The sequence below is a fragment of the Mauremys reevesii genome, linkage group 17 (genome assembly GCF_016161935.1).
Source record: "Mauremys reevesii isolate NIE-2019 linkage group 17, ASM1616193v1, whole genome shotgun sequence".
NCBI classification, from domain to species: domain Eukaryota; kingdom Metazoa; phylum Chordata; order Testudines; family Geoemydidae; genus Mauremys; species Mauremys reevesii.
This window is the reverse complement of record NC_052639.1, coordinates 15,148,324-15,170,797: the sequence shown is the minus strand read 5'-3', so window position 1 is coordinate 15,170,797 and position 22,474 is coordinate 15,148,324. Positions and strand designations below refer to the sequence as shown.

The window sequence follows — 22,474 nt, the reverse complement described above, 5'->3', positions numbered from 1 at the left end:
TATTTCATTCCTTAGATCTGGTGCCACGGCCGTCCCTTTAGCCTTGTAGTTTACCAAAAGTAAAACTAAATATCTGTTGAGATACAAGGGAGAGTCTGTGTCCATTCCTTCTAGCTGCACAGGGGTTTGACATTGCTGCTTTCAATCCTCCGGCTCTGCCGAGACAAGGAACAATTCAGGCGGTCACTGAACTGAAGGAGGGAGATGATTTTCTGACAGGAGGGACGGCTCCTCTTAAAGGTGTTTGGCAGGCAGCCTCCTTCCCAGGTCTGTCCCGACAACACCCAGTTGAAAAGGGACTCTCCTCAGCCCTCCTCAGCCCGGTGAAAACGAGCGAGTGAGTGAGCGTGGGGGAGAGCGAGCGACGGAGGGAGATGGATTGAGGGGGCCGGGACCTCTGTGAAGGGGCAGGATGGGGGTGTTCAGTTTTGTTGGGTCAGAAAGTTGGCAACCTCAGATCCAGGGGAAACAACTCAAACACCCAATGAGTCTGGCCAGGGGCAGGACATCAGCTTTGAGGGGAGGGGTGGGTGTGGCAGTGACATCACAAAGGGCTTTTGCAGGAACTCGGCCTATTGGGCAAAGCTGTTGGGGAGGGGGTGACCTCACAGAGAGACCCCAACATCAGCCGGGCAGGACAGAGGTGCAGGGCCAGGCCAGTCTCTGAGACCTCCCGGCTTTGCTGCCGCAAGTCTCCTTCGCGAGGTCTCTCCTCAAGGGCTGAGAGAGAATTAGGATTCAGAGTTGTGAGCATGAGGAGGAACCTCTGTGGAGTTTTCTCCTTTCCTACCACTGATTGTGCCGAAAACAAACTTCCCTTTGAGAAGGTAAGAGGCTCAGAGAGCCTGTTCCGTCTGATCCACCTGGCGCAGGCAGCATTCTAGGCACAGACAGCACTGGCTTCAGGTGGCAGAATTTGATTTCCTCCCTAGGTTTTGATGATTGGAATCCCTGGGGACATTGGGGTGTATCCTTTTTGGTTTATCTTTTCCTCTTTCCTCCCTCCTTTCTCCTCTTCTCTTGCTTCTTTTTTCCCTTTTCCAGCTTCCCTCCCTCTACCTAGGAGGGACGGGTCTGGAGTGCGGGCAGGGGAGGGGTATTGCTCTCATTGCGGGAGGTCCTCACCAAGAGGTGGGTCTGGGTCTGAGAGTGATCCCCTCTGATGGTGTCCTGGGCCGTCCTTTGGGACATCTGGTGAGACCCCTCAGCCTCCTGCCCCCCAGAGTCTCAGTGCTGATTGGCTGAGCAGGGGGCTATCGACACCAAGGAGACAGGTCAGTTTGGTCTCTTTTCAAATCAGGCAAATAAGTCACAACCAATCCAATGTATGGAATTAGTCTTGCTGCTTCTCTCCATTAATTGTATCTTGGCAGGTCTTGATTTTCAGTAATGTCCTAGGTCTTCTAAAATACTTGCTGAATAATTACTATGAACCACTGTTGGTCTCTAGCTCACTTGAGGGCACTTTATTCTGATCACTCAATGTGTGAAATTCAAGATGTGAGAGAGAGGCTGAAAGTCAGGAGCAGTGTTTCCTCTAATTTGTTATGTCCATGTGTGGAATGAATTTTGTTTTGGGCACAAATATGGAGGTGAGGTGTGACACATCACCTGCATATTGCGCTCCTTACAAAATTCATTCTGCACATGGATGGTGTGTGGCAGGGGTAAGGCTGAAAGGTTTGGAGTGTGGGAGAGGCTCGGGGTTGGGGCGCAGTGATGTGAGGGTTCCGGCTGGGGGTGCAGGCTCTGGAGTGGGGCTAGCGATGAGGGTCTCAGCATTGGAGCAGAGGGTAGGGGCGCAGGGGGTGAGGGCTCTGGGGTGGGGCTGGGAATGAGGAGATTGGGGAGCAGGTTGCCCCAGGGAGAAAGAACTGCCCCCTCCAGCCCTCTCTCCCCACAGAAGCTCAGGGCCAGATGAGAGGGCACCTGTCTCCAAGCCGCAGCAGCGCCGGTGGGGCTGGCTTGGGACTGAGGGAGGCGACAGGATTTATTTTTCCGAAGTCAAAAGGAGGAAGGGATGGAGTTGTGCTTCAGTTTTTACTTCATAAACTTATTCCTGTCTAACCTACAGGACACTATGGGAATAAGACACTATGTCATGTGGTGACATCACAAGAGCAGAGGATGTGAGAACTACAGCAACTGAGAGGGTGGGGGATTTAGAGTCGGATTGTTTCAAATGCTGCTTTTGTCGGCTGACATTTAACAGCAACGCTTAGCTAACACAATGGAGAAAGGAATTCTCTGCTAAAGATTCAACCTGCCCCTTTGGCCAACTCTGCCCCTTCTCTGACCGGAGTGTGCTCAGAACAGCCCCACCTCCCCCCGCACACATACACACACACAAGCCCACAGCTGGGCACCCAGCACAAAGCCAGGGAAGTGGTTGCTTGGCTTGTTTTACTTTTTGCTTTGCAGAAGGTTTTTTCAAAAGCATTTTCTGCTCCTGTTCCCCATGGTGAGGAAGCAGATGGTTGTGGGGAAGGGAACCTGAGAGCGGTGGAGCCGGGGCAGTGGGGCGGGGAGTTGGGAGAGGCTGAAGAGGGCAACGGGAGGCTGGAGGTGACTGGGGCAATGGGGGAAAGGGAACAGTTTGGAGGAGGCTGAAGGGGGAGATGGGGGAACGGGACATTGGGGGGGGCTAAAGGGGGCAATGGGGAAGTTGGGGAGGCTGAAGAGGGTGATGGGGAAGTTGGGGAGGCTAAAGGAGCAATGCGGGAAGTTGGGGAGGCTGAAGGGGGCAATGGGTTGAAGGAGGCCGGGCAGAGAGGCTGCTGGGGGCTGCTCGTCCCCACGGGAGGAGGAGGAAGAGGAGCTGCCCTTCTTTCTGAAGCTGTTTCCTGTTAGATCTTGCAACTTCACTGTTCCTGAGCAGGGTCCTGTGATGAAAAGGAAACTAGAGAGATTCGTGGTCCTGCTTTCAGCAGGGGGTTAGGCTGGATGAGCTCCTGGGGTCTCTTCCAACCCTCATTGTCTAGGATTCTGTGTTTCTATGGAGGACAGGTCCATCAATGGCTGTTGGCCAGGGTGGGCAGGGATGGTGCCCCTAACCTCTGTCTGTCAGAAGCTGGGAATTGGGCGACAGGGGATGGCTCCCTGGATGATTCCTGTCTGTTCATTCCCTCTGGGGCACCTGGCACCGGCCGCTATCGGCCGACAGGACACTGGGCTAGATGGAGCTTTGGTGTGACCCAGTCTGGCCGTTCTTCCCTTCTAATGCTCTTCTCACATGCTCAGTAACAGCTGCAAGCTGCTGCCCTCACGCGCCATCAGAATCTGCTCCCTGCAATCAAAGGCCGGAAAATCCCCCTGAAGCGGGGAAATCGGAGGGGCAGGATGGGCAGAGGGACAAAACTGGGACAGGATCAGGGGTTCAGACGGGGGCTGCCATGCCAGGTAGGTGCAGAAGGGAAAACCCCCAGCTAGAGGGAGGCAGAGGGGATAGAAGTCCCCACAGATGGGGTGAGCCGGCAGCAGCAGTTCCAAACTAGGGTGTGGTGGATGGTAGAAGGACTCGTGTTCCTCGCAGGATGGTCCATCTCAGCCCCCCCTCCCCAGGGCTGTGGTGTTAAAGGCCCCGAGTGGCCCAGTGCTCAGGCTCCACCGCTCTGCTCTAGCTGAAATGGTGACTGAGCTGCCAAGGGAGATGTGATTCAGGGAAATAGTTTAAACCTCCCTCCCCCCATCCCCTCATCATAAAGCAAACTGATACTTTTAGACGTGTTTACGCCGTTTCAAAGAATTCCTGGCCAGTTTCCGTCTCGGTAACATGTCTGCTTGGAGCCTCAGAGTAGCTCAAGGTTTGTCTTATCTGCTGCTCTGATTGCCTGAGTTAGTCTCCTGTCCTGAGCTCCTGGAGTTCTGCACCTTTTCATTGTTTATTTCTAGCAATGGTATTTGGATGACAGTGTCCAGTAGTTCAGGCACCCAGCTGAGAGGCAGGAATTAGGACACACCGGGGAGCTGATCCCCCTGCCCCACTCGCTCTCATTAGTTAGCCCCAATGAACCCCTTCAAAGGGAGAGCTGGACAGAGCCCCACCACGGCACACTGCTTCGTGCACTGACCTGAAACATGGGGGACCCTGGTTCAAATCCTTTCTCCCTTGTGGACAGTGGCGGGGGGCGGGGGTGATGCTGGCAGCCCAAGCTCATGCCGGTGGCCTCAGGCCTCCCTGAGGCACAGATCTAGCCCAAAGGCAGACTTGCCTAGGTGGCAGGATAGCCCCGAGTGCCCAAGGGGACTGTCTGTGACTCCCTGCTCAGGCTGTTCGTGTGCCTGGGGAGTTCGCTCTCGGGGGGTGGAAGCTCCCAGTCCCCATGGGGGGTGCCCTGGTGTGTAACAGTCTGCCCTGAGCTTGGTACTCACGTCCCTGAGCTACTCTCTGCAGCTGGACAGAGGGAATTGAACCTGGCTCTCCCACATGGCAGGTGAGTGCTGGGAGCACAGGACCTATCTGTGAGAGAGGGGCAGGGCTAGGACACCTCCCGGTCGTCAGTGTCTCCCTGGGCGGGCTTGGCTGGCTCCCTGCCTGGGGAGCTGGTGGTTGTGAGTTTGGTTGTAAGGTGCCTGTGTCGCCCGTGCATCGTACAGGGAGTTCAGGCCCCTAACTCCGCTTAGTGGATCACTGGGTTGTTCCTGTAAAAGCAGCAAAGAATCCTGTGGCACCTTATAGACTAACAGACGTTTTTGCAGCATGAGCTTTCGTGGGTGAAACAACAATTCGGTTGTTCCTGGATTTTCTCGCTGCTGAAACCAGGTCCTGTGACGCTCAGCACTGCCCTCCCTCAGTCCCGTCACGGGGTGTAGCCAGTCCGGTCTCTGCAGAGCCCAGCTGAGCAATGCCTGATTGACATGGGTGTGCACAGGAGAAGAGACAGAGCACAGGCTGGAAAGTGACACATCACAGCAAAGCCCAAACGCTCCTCCTAGGGGCACGATATTCCCTGTGGGTGCTGGGGGGACACGCTGTGATGGGATCCGCTGTGCCCCCGAACCCTCTCCAGCCTGGGCTGTCTCCCACCATGCCCTGCTAGTGACCAGCAGCAACCCCTCCAGGCGCTGTTATCCCTCGGCACAACGGCATGTGGAGCGGCTTGATTGCATGGATGCTCCCGGAGCCACTCGTGAATCCCACAGTGAGGTGCCCGCCAGATCCCCCCAGCTCCCAGCACTGCGCCTCAGGAATATGCTGTGTGTGTTAGTAATTGGTTCCCCACTTCCCCACTGGAAGGTGGAGCTACACCAGGAACGTGCGGTCTGTGGTGTCGTGGTTTGGGTGGGTTATTGGAAGAGCGGGGAGAACTAGTCTATGGCAGAAGCCTGCGATTTGCCTTGCCTGCCCGGCTTGCGCTTTTGGCTTCACTTTTGGTTTTTGATTTTTTTCCTCCACTGTCATCCGTTCATCCCTTCCCACTGAACTGCCCAGTGCCTGGCTCGGAGGTGGAGGCAGGAGGAGAGAGACAAGAGTGAGATTTCAGCATCTCCAGTAGCCCCAACAAACACTGTGGGGTTTTAATTCATAGCTGTTGTCGGTCTGGGGGAGACCCTGGTGCACCAGCGGGGGAGGGTGTCTGATGGGGTTGGTGGTCTGGCTGGGGGCAGACATTGCATCCCCTTTCCCACTGCTAATTGAATGAGAAGACAGACGTCCCTGTGGAGCAGATAAGAGCCTCAGAGAGGTTTCATGTTGTTGTTTCATGTTGTCCTAGGTTTCCTTCCTATGGACTGCATCACCAAGTGGAATTCATGGCAAACCATTGCCATTATGCAGTAAAACATCTTTAAGACTTCGTCTTCGATGAATCAATGAACAGTCTCCACTCATGTGGATTGTGAAAGATGTTGCAATGTCCTGGTGAAATCGCTCGCCCAAAACTGTGGAGCTGCAGTAGTGCTGGGGCAGTGATCCCCACCAGTGACCTGGGCCATCCTTTGAGCTCTCTGGTGAGACCCCTCAGCCTTCCATCCTCAGTCTCTACCCTGATTGTCTGAGCAGGGCGTTAATGACAGGGAGGAGACCCAAGGCCTTTTTGTTCTCTTTTAAGACCAAGTAAATAAGTCATAACCAGTTATATGTTTCATGGATTGTGCTGCTTCTCTGCATTAATTGTCTCTGAGCAGTTCATGATTCTCTCTAACATTGCAGTTCTCCTCAAATACTGGCTGAATAATTACTGTGCACACTTGTTGGATTGGAGCTCATCTAAGAGCACTTTATTGAGGTCATTCAATGTATGAATTTCAAGATCCGATGGTTAATTTAAAAATCAGGTCTCTGGGGGTCCTATTCCCAATTCAGCCATTGACTGGCTTTGTGACCTAAGACAAGTCTATTCTCCTTTTTCAGCCTGAGCGTCTCCCTCTTTCAAGTAGGGATAATAATGATCCGCTCCTACCTACCTCAAAACACTCACTCTTCCCCAACATACACACACTGTCTCTCCCCACACACAAACAGTCTCCACACTGCAGCTGAAAAGCAGCTGGCAATCTAGTAGGACGACCCTGGAACAATGGGATAGAGAAACCTTCATCACTGAAAGTGCAGCCACAAAGACACCACACACCAGCTTCCTCTAGCTGGCAAGAATCAAACCTCCACAGAAAGATCCCTATGGTATCGTAGGCCAGCTTCCTAAGGCCTCAGCCTCAACCACTTAACACAGGGGCCTTTCTACACTCTGGTTCTGTTCTAACGGAAGGATCATTTCCAAGTGTTCGCTCAGACCAGCTTGCCCAGCACCCTCACTGCTGTGCAGCTCTGGATGTGTGGCCATGGCTGAACAGCAAGAATTCCTGCCCATTTCCCTTCTGGCTGGAGCATGCTTACAGTGTGTTTGTGGTTAATGATTTTGCTGTAGATTGTTGGCTTCCTGCTTTGGCAATTCAGACAGTCCCTTTTCCCAACATATCTCCAGCACATCAGTCCTTGGCTGAGTCTCCTGGGCAGTGGAAAACATCCCTTGTTTGGTGCTGCCAAGGGGATCGTGCATAGCTGAGATGTCTCTCGGCTTGGATCAAAGGGGAATGTTGGATGGAATTTATCACACAACCCTCCCTGCTCCGCAGAGCCCCATGGGGAGAATGTAGAGAAGGGGGAGTCATTCCTCCCCTGCACTCCCAGAAGAGTTGCTAGGACTCCTTCCTGCCAGCTACTCACCCCTGGATTCATCCTTAGCTCCTAGGATCTTTCTGCTCCAAAGGCTCCATAGTCCTGGGGTGGGGAGGGTGTCACTGCACAGTCTGAAACACAAGAGAAGTTTCTGGAATTGAAGGAAGGAGCAGAAAATGGAGAGGAAAGAAAAAGAGAGAAAACGCCTCGTCTCTCTCCCCTTCCCCCTCCCCCCCAATCAGGAAATGTTACCAAGGATCAGCGTAAGGGGAAACGGTGCGCTGGGCAAAACTTGTACTTTGGCAAAGTTCTTGGTTCAGGCTTGTAGCAGTGATGGAATAAACTGCAGGTTCAAATCAAGTCTCTGGAGTACATCCACAACTGGGATGGGCCATTCAGTCCTTTGTACAGAGCTTCAGTTTGTAGCCAAGTCCCTCCAGAAGTATGAAGCAGGACTGAAGACAAGATGGAGATGAGGCATCAGTCTTTTATAGTCTCTTGCCATGTGGTCTTTGCTTTCTTTGTCCCAAGGACACTCTATCCAGCACGCGACATAGAAAAACCTTAGAGTTCTGTCCATAGGCAGGTCCCTGCACACCTTGCTGAGCCACAAGGCATATCTGCCTTCTCTCAATGGGTCAGTTGTATCGCTGATGGTCCTTAATGGGCCATCAAGCAGGCTAGGCAGAGCTGACACCAATTTGTCTGGCTGGGGTGTTCCCCAGAAGCATAGCACAAGTTGGAAATACAGGCAGCATAGAGCCAATATTCATAATGTCAACTACAAAAATGATACATATCTAGAGATAGCATAATTATAATCAGCCAATCATAACCTCTCCCTAGACCCTTTATGTGACCACCTTTATGCAATATTGGCTGCAAATATAGAACAGTGGTGGCAACGGTGATCTATACAGTTACAGACTATGTCAATAACGTCACAGGAGGTGACATGGTATCAGTGAGACTGATACTGGAATACTGCCTCCAGTTTTGGTGTCCTCATTTGAAAAAGATGGTGTGAAATTGGAGTTGAGGCAGCAAAGAGCCACCAAAGGTTCTGAGGGCTGGAGAAAAATGCCTTCTAGTGAGCTATTGAAAGAGCTCAACCTGTTTAGCTTCTCAAAAGAAGATTGAAAGGTGACTTCACTGAAACGTTGAAGTGCCTGAATGGAGAGAAAAGATTAGCTATTAAAGGGCTCTTTAATGTAGCAGAGAAAGGCATTAAAAAACCCAATGGCTGGAAGGTGAAAAGAGACAAATTCATATTACAATTAAGGCACAAATATTCAACAGTGAGGATGATTCACCAAAGGAACAGGCTACCAAGGAAATTGGTGCATTCTCCATCTCGTGACGTCATTTCATGAAGACTAGATGCCTTTCTGGAATGTGTTTACCCCAAAAGTAGCTCTTGTGTCATACAGGAGGCCTGTGATATGCAGGGGTCAGATTAGATGCTCTAATGGTCTCTTCTGGCCATAAAGTCAACTAATTTCTGAAAAACTAAGTGTAGCATTGGGAGCAGCATCTGATGTTTTACTGTCTAGCTGGCTTGCTTCCTAGAATGAGCGCTCCTTGAGTGGGGTGATCCACAGGGAGTAGCTCAAACCTCCAAAGTGCCTGGCCAGGGGCAGGACATTAGCCCAGCAAGGGAGGGGTGTGGCAGTGACATCACAAAGGCCTTTTGCAGGACCTCAGACTATTGGTCAAAGGTGGTGGGGAGGTGGTGACCTCACAGAGAGATGCTGACATCAGCCAGGCAGGACAGGGGCGAGGGGCCAGGGAAACCTCAGAGACCCTCTGGCTTTGCTTTAGCAAGTCTCCTTCTCCAGGTCTCTCTTTGAGGACTGGGGGAGTATTGGGGTTCACGGACATGAGCGCCAGGAGGAACCTCTTTCGAGTTTTCTCCTTCCTTTTAGTGATTTTACTAGAAAACAGATGTCCCTGTTTAGAGGGTTAGAGCCTCCTCGAGGTTTGAAACTGTTCGGTGTGATCATTCTGGTGACAGTTGAATTCATGGAAAACATGATCATAAGGATGCAGAATTTTATTCCACACCTGGGATTTTGTCCCTTAGAATCACTGGGGACATTAGGGTTTGTCCTTTTTGTTTCAACTTTTCCTCCATTCCCCCCCCCTTCTCTTCCTCTCTTGCTTCTTTTGTCCTTTCTCCTGTTCCCCTCCCAACACCAGGAGGGGTGTGTGTGTGTGTGTCTGTGTGTGTGTGTGTGTGTGTGTGTGTGTGTGTTGCGGGGGAGTGCTCGGCAGCTCTCACTGTGGGAGGTCCACCCAAAACTGTGGAGCTGCAGTAGTGCTGGGGCAGTGATCCCCGCCAGTGACCTGGGCCATCCTTTTAGCTCTCTGGTGAGACCCCTCAGCCTCCCCTCCTCAGTCTCTACCCTGATTGCCTGAGCAGGGGGTTATTGACAGGGAGGAGACTCAGGTCCTTGTTGTTCTCTTTTAAGACCAAGTAAATAAGTCATAACCAGTTATATGTTTGACAAATTTTGCTGCTTCTCTGCATTAGTGGTCTCTGAGCAGTTCATGATTCTCTCTAACATTTCAGTTCTCCTCAAATACTGGCTGAATAATTACTGTGCACACTTGTTGGACTGGAGCTCATCTAAGAGCACTTTATTGAGGTCATTCAATGTATGACATTCAAGATCCGATGGTTAATTTGAAAATCAGGGCTCTGGGGGTCCTATTCCCAATTCAGCCATTGACTGGCTTTGTGACCTAAGACAAGTCTGTGGAAGCAAGGAAAGAATTAATAAGGATTTGAAGGGGATTTTAATGCATGTTAGTCAGTTAGCAAGAGTCAGGCCATACTGTGACCCTTATGACGTGAGATTTGTAGAAGCAAGATAATGTAAGACAGAGTGAACTGTGTGAAAGTATTACGACCTTGCAATGTGCAGTCTTGCTTTTTCTAGTAAGATAGCAGAAAAGCTTATGTATAAACAAAATGTATTTGTTGCTTTTTACTGTCTCCATGATTGTCTAAGCTTGTCTGTAACAAATGTATAAAGGCTTGATGTAATTGTTTACCAGTTGAGAGACCTGTCCAGGACCCTGTGTCCTATGGCACTCTCTCCCTCCATTGTAATTACTGGAGAAATAATATAGTATTTGATTTTGCTGCATCCAAACAAAAAGCGAGAACTGAGTTTTTCTTCGACAATTCAATTCTCCTTTCTCAGCCTGAGCGTCTCCCTCTTTCAAGTAGGGATAATAATGATCCGCTCCTACCTACCTCAACACACTCACTCTTCCCATACACACACACACACACTGTCTCTCCACACACACAAACAGTCTCCACACTGCAGCTGAAAAGCAGCTGGCAATCTAGTAGGATGACCCTGGAACAACGGGATAGAGAAACCTGCATCACTGAAAGTGCAGCCACAAAGACACCACACACCAGCTTCCCCTAGCTGGCAAGAATCAAACCTCCACAGAAAGATCCCTATGGTATCGTAGGCCAGCTTCCTAAGGCCTCAGCCTCAACCACTTAACACAGGGGCCTTTCTACACTCTGGTTCTGTTCTAACGGAAGGATCATTTCCAATTGTTCGCTCAGACCAGCTTGCCCAGCACCCTCACTGCTGTGCATCTCTGTATGTGTGGCCATGGCTGAACAGCAAGAATTCCTGCCCATTTCCCTTCTGGCTGGAGCATGCTCAGAGTGAGTTTGTGGTTAATGATGTTGCTGTAGATTGTTGGCTTCCTGCCTTGGCAATTCAGACAGTTCCTTTTCCCAACATATCTCCAGCACATCAGTCCCTGGCTGGGTCTCCTGGGCAGTGGAAAACATAAGAACATAAGAAAGGCCGTACCGGGTCAGATCAAAGGTCGATCTAGCCCAGTATCAGTCTACCGACAGTGACCAATGTCAGGTGCCCCAGAGGGAGTGAACCTAACAGGCAATGATCAAGTGATCTTCCTCCTGCCATCCATCTCCATCCTCTGACAAACAGAGGCTAGGGACACCATGAATTTATCCAGTTCCCTTTTAAACATTGTTATAGTCCTCGCCTTCACAACCTCCTCAGGCAAGGAGTTCCACAAGTTGACTGTGCGCTGCATGAAGAAGAACTTCCTTTTATTTGTTTTAAACCTACTAATTTCATTTGGTGAACCCTAGTTCTTGTATTATGGGAACAAGTAAATAACTTTTCCTTATCCACTTTCTCAACATCACTCATGATTTTATAGACCTCTATCATATCCCCCCTTAGTCTCCTCTTTTCCACCTAGAGGAGAAGGTGCCATTGTTAGAGGGCTTTCCCTTCCCCTGCCCACTTCCCTGGTTCTTGTCACGCAGGCAGCAAAAGACCAGAAGTCGGAAGCACAGGCAAAGTGAAGTTTACTGGGGTTAATTTCCAAGCAAGCAGATTCGAAGCCCTTCACACCAGTCAGGCTTATCTCTATACACTGATAGAGTCTGTTCCACATTGTTCCCTTCCCAGCTCTGACACTGCAGGCGTTTACCCCACATCCCTACAGACAATTCTTCCCTGGGTGCTGGCTGGTGAGTCTTGCCCACATGCTCAGGGTTTAGCTGATCACCACATTTGGGGTCAGGAAGGAATTTTCCTCCAGGGCAGATTGGCAGAGACCCTGGGGGGTTTTCGCCTTCCTCTGCAGCGTGGGGCACGGGTCACTTGCTCGAGGATTTTCTGCACCCTGAAGTCTTTAAACGTCGAGTTGAGGACTTCAGTAGCTCAGACATAGGTCAGGGGTTTGTTACAGGAGTGGGTGGGTGACAGTCTGTGGCCTGCGTTGTATAGGAGGTCAGACTAGACGATTATAATGGTCCCTTCTGACCTTAAAGTCTATGAGTCTATGAACTCTGACACTGCAGAGTGTTCACCCCACGTCCCACTTCCCAGCTCTGACACCACAGAGCCTTGCCTGTGTCCCTGTTCCCGTTCCTAGTCCCATCCCCGTTAGCACCCCGTCCCCAGCCCGAGCTGACAGAGTGGAGCAGGCTGGGGCCAGGTCCTCCACTTCCCGCCGCCCGGGAATTGCAGGGCAGGCCCGACCCCACACTCACAGGGCGGTGGGAAGTGGGTGATCCGGCCCCAGCCCGCTGCACTCTGCTCCCAGCCTTGGAACTTGGGGGTGGGTGGGAAACACCCCCCAACAATCACCAGCGGTGCAGCTGGGAGCTGGTGGAGCAGAGCGGGCTGGGGCCAGGTCGTTCCACTTCCCACCGCCCGGTGAGTGCAGGGTGCACCTGATCCCTCCTGCAGTCCACCGGGATGTAGCTCAGGGGAAGGGGCGGAGTGGGGAGATGGGATGGTGCAGGGGTGGGAAGAGGCAGGGTAGGGGCTTTGGGGAAGAGGCAGAGCAGGGGCAGCTTTCCTGGCCGGCTCAGCCAGTCGGGGGATCGGGCTGGCCGCTGGAGCAGTACGGAGCTGCATAGGGCACCAGGAAAAATGGGGCAATTTGGTGCCTCCACATCCCTTCACCAGGCAGTGTCCCTGTTGTGTGGGCTGTCTTCATAGGTCCTTTCTCGATCTTTCTCACCCTCTTGTCTTGAGTCTCCTGTGTCTCTCTTTTCAAGCACAGACTAACTCTGGTTGTTCAGAGGAGGGGAGGACCATGCCTATGCATGGCCAGCAGACAGCGACAAAGACCCCTGGCCAGCCTGCTCCCTGCCATGCCAAACCCCCACTGAAGGCCACCCACAGATCAGCATGTGCAGCGGCTGCTGATGGTCTGTGGCCAACATCAGAAGACGGTAGGAAAGCAGGGCCAGCCACCCCCGGTGGGGCCTCTAACCGTTCCCACTCTCCGTGCTCACTTTTGCAGTGGGGCAGGAGATTTTATCCAAAGAGGCTTTACCCCAGCTGGCGAGAAGCGGGGGACTGGGAGCCAGGACTCCTGGGTTCCATAGTGGCAACTGTTTTTTCCTGTGTCTCCCTCCCTAGAGATCCCTGCCCAGCCCCCTAGCAGAATCTGACTGGGGGAGGGGGTTGCCCTGCCACTCCAGACTCGTGATTAGAACCCCTCCTCCCACGGGCTCTGCCATCACGGAATCTCCCTCCCGTCAGAAAGTAGGCCCTTCCCACATGAGGAGGAAGCTAGTGAGTTTCTTGGGTCTCTGGCAGAGGTGACAGCACCCACCAGACACCCACTGAGGGCTGCAAGGAGACCCCACAGCCCCTGCTACGAGGGGCTGCGGGGTGCCCAGCCAGGGTCAGGAGGTGAGATGGGGTCGCAGTGGCAGGAAGGGGGCAGAGCTGGGGGTGGTGCCAGGTCGTTGCTGGCTACACAAGGAAAAACCACACCGCTCCATTACGTATTTCCCAAGGTTATAGCTGAATACAGGATTTGGAATGACTTCAGGGAAATATTTTGTTTCCAAACAGACTCCATATACCAAATGATGGTGCTAATATGCTCCCCCTGAACCCTCCCCCATGACTCCAGGATCCCAGCATCTTCTAATTTGTACAGTAGTTCTCCTCCCAGGCTCGTGCGAAGGCGGGAAGCACCACATAGCCCCATTTCCCGCACGGGAGAACTGAGGCCCAGAGAGGCTGAGTGATGTGCCCAAGGACACTCGGAAGTCTGTGGAAGAGCAAAGCATGTTTATGCCTCCCCGTCCAGGTCTGGCCTGCTCCTGGGTCACTGGGTGGTGCAGGGGCGGGAGCTTGGGAAGGGAGGGCAATGTGAGGGCAGAGGAGGGTGTATTGGGGGAGGCAGTGCGGGAGTGGGGATTCGGGAAGGGGCAGAGTGAGGGTGGGGCATTGGAGGAAGGGACAGGTGATGTGAGGCAGGGACCTCGGGGCAGGGGCAGCGTGAGGGCAGGACCTCAGGGGCAGGGGCAGGGCTTTGGGGAACAGGCAGAGCGGGGGGCTCGGGGATGAGGAGGGTTAATTCAGTTCAGTGGCAGCTTTGTCTGTGGGTGACACAAGTCTCCCTCCCTAGAGATCCCTAGCCCAGCCCCTAGCAGAATCTGGACTGGGGAGGGGTTGCCCTGCCACTCCAGACTTGGTGGGATTAGGTGATTAGAACCCCTGGTCAGGAGCCCTCCCACGGGTCCTTTTGATATCACATCACGAAGGAATCCCAGAATCTCCCTCCCACGTCAGAAAGTAGGAGCTTCCTTCCCCATGAGGAGGAAGCTAGTGAGCAGAGTTTTGGGGTCTCTGGCAGAGGTGACAGCACCCACCAGACACCCACTGAGGGTTGCAAGGAGACCCCTACACAGCCCCCTGCAGGGGCTGGGGTGTAGCCAGCCAGGGTCAGGAGGTGAGATGGGGTCGCAGTGGCAGGAAGGGGGCAGAGCTGGGGTGGTGCCAGGTCGTTGCTGGCTACACCAGGGAAAAACCACCGCTCCATTATGTATTTCCCAAGGTTATAGCTGAATACAGGATTTGGAATGACTTCAGGGAAATATTTTGTTTCAAACAGACTCCATATACCAAATGATGGTGCTAATATACTCCCCTAGAACCTCCCCATGACTCCAGGATCCCAGCATCTTCCTAATTTGTAGGGTAGTTCTCCTCCCAGGAGGAGGGAAGCACCACAGCCCCATTTCCTCGGGGAGAACTGAGGCCCAGAGAGGCTGAGTGATGTGCCCAAGGACACTCGGGAAGTCTGTGGCAGAGCAAAGCATGTTTATGCCTCCCCGTCCCAGGTCTGGCCTGCTCCTGGGTCACTGGGTGGTGCAGGGGCGGGAGCTTGGGGAAGGGGCAGTGTGAGGGCAGAGGAGGGGTATTGGGAGGGGCAGTGCGGGAGTGGGGATTCGGGAAGGGGCAGAGTGAGGGTGGGGCATTGGAGGAAGGGACAGGTGATGTGAGGCAGGGACTCCAGGGGCAGGGGCAGGCGTGAGGGCAGGACCTCAGGGGCAGGAGCAGGGCTTTGGGGGAACGGGCGGAGCGAGGGGGCTCGGGATGAGGAGGGTTAATTCAGTTCAGTGGCAGCTTTGTCTGTGGGTGACACTGTTACTGCAGGGTTCAAAGCTGTCAAAGGGGCAGCAGGGAGGAGGCAGGGGATGGCTGGGGAGGGACAGCGGGAGTGAGGCGCTGACCAGTAGCCGGGTACAAGGCTCCTCAGACACGCACAGAAACCAGCTCACCGGGATGGTTAAAGCCCCAGCAAACAAGGGGCGCTAGGACCATCCCGGTGCAGGCACAGGTGTAAAGTCACCGGACGGAGACAGACCTGCACTCACCTGCCCCGCACAGACCTGCCCTCCCCGCCCAGGTTTGGGGGGAGCTGCCCCCTCCCTCCCCCGCCCTCACTCACTGTCACCAGGCCGGGGTGGGGGGGCAGGCTCTGGGCTGGATTAACATGGGGGCAAATAAAATCAGGACATGCCTCTGTGGGGAAGGGGTTTCAGTTGTTGCTAAAGGTGGGGGAAGCCCTCAGTCTCTGTCTGATTGTGTGTGTCTCTCTCTCTCCTCAGGATATTGGCGTTGAGTTTCCTGGGTGAGACGCTGCTGATTCAGAAAAGGATTAGACCAGGGGCGGGCAAACTTTTTGGCCTGAGGTTGTATGGAGGGCCGGTTAGGTGGCCCAGCCCTACCTCCCATCTACCACCCCGGCCAGGACTCCTGCCCCATCCAACTGCCCCATTCCTGATGGTCCCTCTGGGACCCTGCCCCATCCACACACACCTGCTCCCTGTCCCCTGGGCCACCGCCCCATCCAACCCCTCCTCATTCCTGACTACCCCTCCCGGGACCCCTGCCCCATCCACCCACCCCCTGTCCGACTGCCCCCAGAACCCTGCCCCTCACTGCCCCTGCCACCCCACCCAACCCCTCCTTCCTGACTATCCCCCGGGACCCCTGCCCCATCCACCCACCCCTTCTCCCTGTCCCCGCCTGCCCCCGGACCCCTGCCCCCATTCAACCCCCTGTTCCCCCCAACCCCTATCCACACCCCCGCCCCCTGACCACCACCCCGGACTCTCCTGCCAACCCACCCTGCTCCCTGCCTCCTTACCGTGCTGCCTGGAGCACCAGTGGCTGGCAGTGTTACAGCCGCGCCACCCGGCTGGAGCCGGGACATGCCACCACCGCCACCGCGCAGCTCAGAGCACTGGGTCAGGCCGGGCTCTGCAGCTGCACTGCCCAAGGAGCTCACAGCAGAGCCTTGTGCCGGCTCCGGCAGTGGAGCGAGCGAGCGAGCTGAGGCTGTGGGCGAGGGGGAACAGTGTGGGAGGGGCCGGGGGCGAGCGTCTCGGGCTAGAAGCTCGGGGGCTCAGCAGGACGGTCCCGCGGGTCGGATGTGGCCTGCAGGCCATAGTTTGCCCACCCCTGTTCTACACTCACTTGCTATCTTGCGTTTCTTCGGTGCTGCCATTTCTGGTGACTCGTGGTAACTATTTTTCTTTGCTTAATTTTGTTTAGTGGAGAAGCACCTTTTCTGTGACTGGCTCCATCTAGTGTTGAAACTGAGAAGTGCAACAGAGTTGAGCTCAAGCGCCATGTGCGGGCCATATTCAATTATATTTTCAGAATTTGCTGCGGGCCAATAAAAACTGACCCGCGGGCCGCAGTTGGCCCACGGGCAGTAGTTTGGACACCCCTGGATTAGACATTTATATGGACCATATCATCCAAACTTCGCTGGTATACAAAATGTAGAAGGGATATAAATCCTTATGCTTCAGGATATAAGCCTACCACCAACTGATAGGGGTCAGGAAGAAACTTCTCCTATGGGCAGGTTAATCCATAATTGTTTGATATTGTGTTTCTCAGACTTTCCTCTGAGGCAGCTGGGCCTGTGACTTGCCCTGAAAAATAGATCATTGGTGGGCCTTTATATTATGGGGCTGATCATTTTTTGTTTTATGGTAGTGTTTAGATGTCCCAACCAAAATTCAGGGTCCCATTACAAAAACATAGTAAGAGATTGTCCCGTGCCTCAAATACAATCTAAACAAATAGACAAGATAGGCAAACAGTAGGATAAAGTATTATTAACCTCCATTTATAGATGGGGAACTGAGGCAGAGATGAAGGACCAGTGTTTCAAAGATATTTAGGTGCTTAAGATGCAAACAGATGCTTAAAGGTGCTTTTGAAAATTGCACCAGCAGATTAGGTGCATAACACCCACTGATTTCAATAGGAGTTAGGCGCCAAACCTAACTTAAGCATGACTGGTCTATTTCCCATTCCAATTTTCACCAAAACCAATACAGTTCTGCTCACTGATGCCTAGAATATTCCTGGAATTTTGGAATTGCTTGGATGTGGTGTTCACAAGTTCATGTTACAAGCAGAGAAATGCTATCAAGTAGAGTGAAGAACTCACATTACTCAGTAAACAAGTTTTCAAATGTTTTCCTCATACAGATCACTTCTTCAGATAAAGAATATTTCTTCTCCCAACCTGCCCTGCCTCACACCTACAGTACCCCACAGCAACAAGAGAGCTTAGTGACATGAAAAGGTAATTTTAGGACAGGATTAAGGGCATGGGTGCAAACCAAGTGGTTTAAAAGTGGTGGGTGCAGTCAGTCATTACATGATGATGTACACAGTCTGTGACATCACACTCCATTGCCAATGAAACAATAGTGACATCTCGTGCAGAGAAGTGTAAACAAGAAGCAGGCAGCATTATCTTCTGCAGATATAAACAACTTCTTTGTCTGAGTGATTGGCTGAATAAGATATTATATTACGCCCATAACATCACAGGCCATAGGTGGTCAAAACACCTGACTTTATGGTCACCGCTGTGGTGATGGCACTTCCATATCACTGGTACCTGATGGCCATAGATGGTCAGACCTTTGGGATTTTTCCTTATATGCATATTCAGAGCCACAAGTAACAGGTGACCCATCTCAGGCGAGTAATAAAGAGATTGTGTGACACACCAGCCAGCCTCTGCCTATAAAAAGGCTGGAGCTGCCAGCAGGGCCAGCTTTAGGCCAATTCAACCAAGTCCCCTGAATCGGGCCCCGCCCCTAGAGGGCCCTGTGCCCAAGCCCCAGTACAGTGTACTGGCAAGAGCCGGTGCGCTGTACCGGGGTGGCCCGGCTGTAGGGATATTAAAGAAGGTTTATATTAAACATGGTTTATAAAAGAAATGATTTATTAATTTATTGTTAATTAATACTTTATAACTTAAGGTTTATGTTAGAAGTAAATTTGTGATTCCCAACATTTAGCCTCTAACCTGCAAGCCACCAGCTGTATCTGTGTGAAGCCTGCTCAAAGAGATACTTGGTATAAAACTTGTTAAGCTCAAAGAAATACTTTGTATAAAACTTGTTAAACATTAATTATCTCTAAGTAAGCCAAAACAGTAGCTGTTATAGTGTATAAATAGAGATCCCCACCCTCTGTAAGTTTTCATCTCACTTTATCTTTGCTTGTTAAAAGACAGGGAGGGTCACATAAATTGGTAACACCCCTAAAGGTAAAAAGACAGTGAACTAGATGTAATTAAGATAGAGAATGTATGTGAATGCATGCCTAGTTTAAACAATGAATGAATGGTTAGGGAGTTACCAGCCTGAAGAATTCAGTGTCGGCTGAAGAAGGTGTCAAGTGGGATCAACCAGATGACCCCCAGTACCTCAAAGGAAGGAAAAACAAGCATCTGACAGAATGGAGCCAGCCACCTGCTGATTGATTTAGCAACAGCAAAATGAAGCAACTCTCATGGACTGACATAGGAATAAATTCCTATCAAACTGGACTCTAAAGACTGAGGACTTTGAGGGCTTGGCTACACTTACAAATTTGCAGTGCTGCAGCAGGGTGTGAAAACACACCCTCTCCAGCGCTGCAAATTGCGGCGCTGCAAAGCGCCAGTGTGGTCAAAGCCCCAGCGCTGGGAGCGCGGCTGGTGCTTTGACTACACTTAGCGCTTCAAAGCGCTGCCACAGCAGCGCTACCGCGGCAGCGCTTTGAAGTGCTAAGTGTAGCCACAGCCTGAGTCTATGGTTCTGCTGCCAGCCTCCAGGAGCATCAAATGCATCTGACACAGACTTGGCTCCATCCTCATGACCAAGATACCTGGCCAGTAACTTGGCATGAGCAATGTCTAGGCTGGTAACTATAACATCTGTACAGAACCTGAATGAATGATTGTGTGAATGAATATATGTGTGTGTGTGTGTGTGTGTGTGTGTGTGTATAAGGAATAAGTAGTGATAGAAATAAGTAGTAAAACAACGTTGTTTACTGTTGTCTTTTGTTTTGTTATGGTATTTACAATAAATGTGGCATCTTTGCCTTATCCCTCTTAATTAGATCCTGTTGGTTTTTATTATATTGGTATAACACGGCTTCCCCCGGGCGGGGGGTATTTAAAGGGCCTGGGGAGCTCTGGGGAAGTGGTGCAGCTTTGGCGGCTATTTAAAGGGCTGGGGCGGTAGAAGCAGGGGAGCCCTGGGCCCTTTAAATAGCCCCTGAGCCCGGGCTGCTGCTGCTACCCTGGTGGGGGAGGGAGGAAGAGGGGGCAACCACCGTACAGGGTGGGCTGCACCCCCTGTCCGCAGCCAGCCCCTGTCCGCAGCCAGCCCCTGCCTGCACCAGCCCTGCCTGACCGGCCCGTCTCCAGCCAGCCCCGCATTCCCTGCCCTGCCTCCAGCCCCAGTCTCCAGCCAGCCCCGCACTCCCTGCCCTCAGCCAGCCTGTCTCCTGCCCGCCCCTGCCGCACACTCTGTCCTGCCCGCACCAGCCCTGCACCCGTTGCCCTGCCTGCAGCCAGACCCTACCTCCAGTCAGCCCCTGCCCTGCCTCCAGCCAGCCCCATGTCCACTGATGCCCTGCAGTTCCCAGGGCAGTAACCCTGCACACCTGCTTCAGTGAGGGGAGCAGGGAGCAGCTGGGACCCACACATGTGGGTGACCAGACGGCAAGTGTGAAAAATCAGGACAGGGCGTGGGGCGTAATAGGAGCCTATATAAGAAAAAGCCCCAAATATTGGGACTGTCCCTATAAAATGGGGACATCTGGTCACCTTAGCTGGAACATTTTTACAGTTCTTGGTAATAGCAACACATTAGTTACAAAAATTACCATTAGCGATAACAACAAATTCATTGCAAGGGTCCACCTACAATCATTTTTGTCATCATGCCACACCTTTGGCTCAATACCATTGGGGTTTGCGTCTTTTAGGGTTAACCTGCATAGGCGGCAGGTTATATACACCTGCGGTGCCCGGGCTCCAGGAATATTCAGGGGCCGGGTGCCCTGCTCCAGCAATATTTGGAGCTGGGTCTCTCCCCCGGCCCTGCCTGGATAGGGCCCCGGCCCTTACCCTGAGCCTCTCCAAAGCCCCAAACCCTCCGCCCCAGCCAGAGCCCTCATCCCCCTGCACCCTAATCCTCAACCCCAGCCAAAGCCCTCATCCCCCCACACCCTAATCCTCAGCCCGAGCCGGAGCCCTCATCCCCCCGCACCCTAATCCTCAACCCCAGCCAGAGCCCTCATCCCCCCACACCCTAATCCTGAGCCCCAACCCTCATCCCCCTGCACCCTAATCCTCAGCCCCATCCCTGAGCGCCCCTGCAGCATGAACTCCTCAACCTCAGCCCCAAACCTCATCCCCCTGCACCCTAATCCTCTGACCCAGTCCTGAGCCCCCCCACATCATGAATCCCTCATCCTCAGCTCCACAGCCCTCACCCCTGTACTCCCTCCTATCCCCAAACTCCCTTCCCAGAAGGTGCACCCCCCCTTCCCACACACCCCTTCCCAACCCCAAACTCCGTCCCAAAGCCTGCACCCTTCACCCTCCTGCACACCCACCCCCTGCCCCAGCCCAGAGCCTGCACCCAGCACCCAAACTCCATCCCAAAGCCTGCACCCTGGACCCTAATCCCCAGCCCAGGATCTGCACCCCAGACCTCCCCCGCCGAGACCCCTCTCAGAGCCTTAGGCAGGTGGGGGCAGAGTTGGGGGGCGGGTTCTGAGCACCACCAAAATTTCTACAGACTTGCCACCCATGAACCTGTGGCTTCCTTTGCAAACTTCCTCCTTGTTCTGAAGGATCAAACCCTGATTTTTCTTGCTTAACAGAATTTACTGGCTGATGGGGTGGGCTCTCTTTGCTAACAGCCATTAGCAAGTCTTCTCCTGCCAGCCAAGTAATTTGCATCAACACAGAAGCACAGACTGCTCACTTAAAGAATCAGAATGGAGACATTCCTGTTCCAACACCATTGTCTTCCCAACCAGCTGGCCAAACACAGCCACTTGCTTATAGAGCTGCTCAACTTTCTTAACAGCCCTTACTCCATCTGAGACCTTTTCAAAGCTATCCACACGGGCTCTTTCAAAAGGAAAGTGGGTGGATTTTTACATATCTTCCTAACCAGTCTTTAAAGGGTTAAGTCAGTCTGTGAGTTAATTAACTCTTTCTGGCCCTGTCGCCTTCCAATGAGAGATTATATTACACCCATAACGTCACAGGCCATATATGGTCAAAACAGCCGTGGCCAGGCTGGGACCGGGCTGGGCCTGGGGTACTCAGCTGGGGCCAGGCAGGGGCGGACGGCCAGGCCGAAGGGAGCCGCTCAGTCGGGAACGGACTGGAGGAGCCACTCGTCTGGGCTGGGCTGGGCCTTGCCATGCCTCCCTGGAGCCCTCCTCACACTCCTTTCCCTGGTCCAGCCTTTGTTCCAGCTCAGGTGGTAGCTAGTGGATTTCTCACGATGGCTGCCCCATTTGTTCCCTTCCACTCAGATACAGATACAAAAGTGATACATTTATACAAATAGGATGACCACACTCAGTAGATTATAAGCCTTGTAATGATACCTTACAAGAGACCTTTTGCATGAAGCATACTGCAGTTACATTATATTCACACTCATTAGCATATTTTTATAAACTCCTATAGAATGGAACATGACAACAGCAAAGACGACGACAGTGGAGACACCTCTGAAGAAATGCCCTAGAGCCCTTGGGCCGTCACGCTTCAGGAATGTGCGTGAGGTGCTAGGAGACCTGGAGATGGGGGGTGTCCTGCTGGCCGTAGGTGAGTGTTGTGAACCCCAGTTGCTAGGCTGAATTTATCCATTCCTGGCAATAAAACATTGTCTTGTTTTCACAGCCACTTTCGGTCTCCTGGCTTCTACCTCTACCCTACTGGCAGGGCATTGTGCAGCACCCTTTCCAGCCCACCTGGGTGGAGGAGATTGAGGAAGAGAGCATCTGCCATCCAGCTCCATCTCATCTAGAGCAAGTGAGTGGAGGTCTCCAGAGCCATCGCCAGTGGGGTGGGAATGGCCCAGCAATAGGGCTCCCAGCCTTTCCCTTGCAGGAGATTGTTCCCAACGTCGAGAGTCTTTGGGAGGGCAGAACCTGCCAGGTGCTGAACACCCACAATGGCAAGCAGTGA

The 22,474-nt window shown here is 52.7% G+C and overlaps 1 protein-coding gene and 1 long non-coding RNA gene across 4 annotated transcripts in view; one reads left to right on the top strand and one right to left on the bottom strand.

Annotated features, from left to right (window-relative positions):
- Positions 1-22,474, bottom strand: part of LOC120384921 (maestro heat-like repeat family member 5) — a 924,418-nt gene that overhangs the window by 817,705 nt on the left and 84,239 nt on the right. The gene's annotated exons all lie outside the window — the stretch shown is intronic.
- Positions 17,499-22,212, top strand: LOC120384930. The gene is made up of 3 exons (XR_005589177.1): positions 17,499-17,554; positions 21,971-22,111; positions 22,187-22,212. It is a non-coding gene; the product is annotated as an uncharacterized LOC120384930 (long non-coding RNA).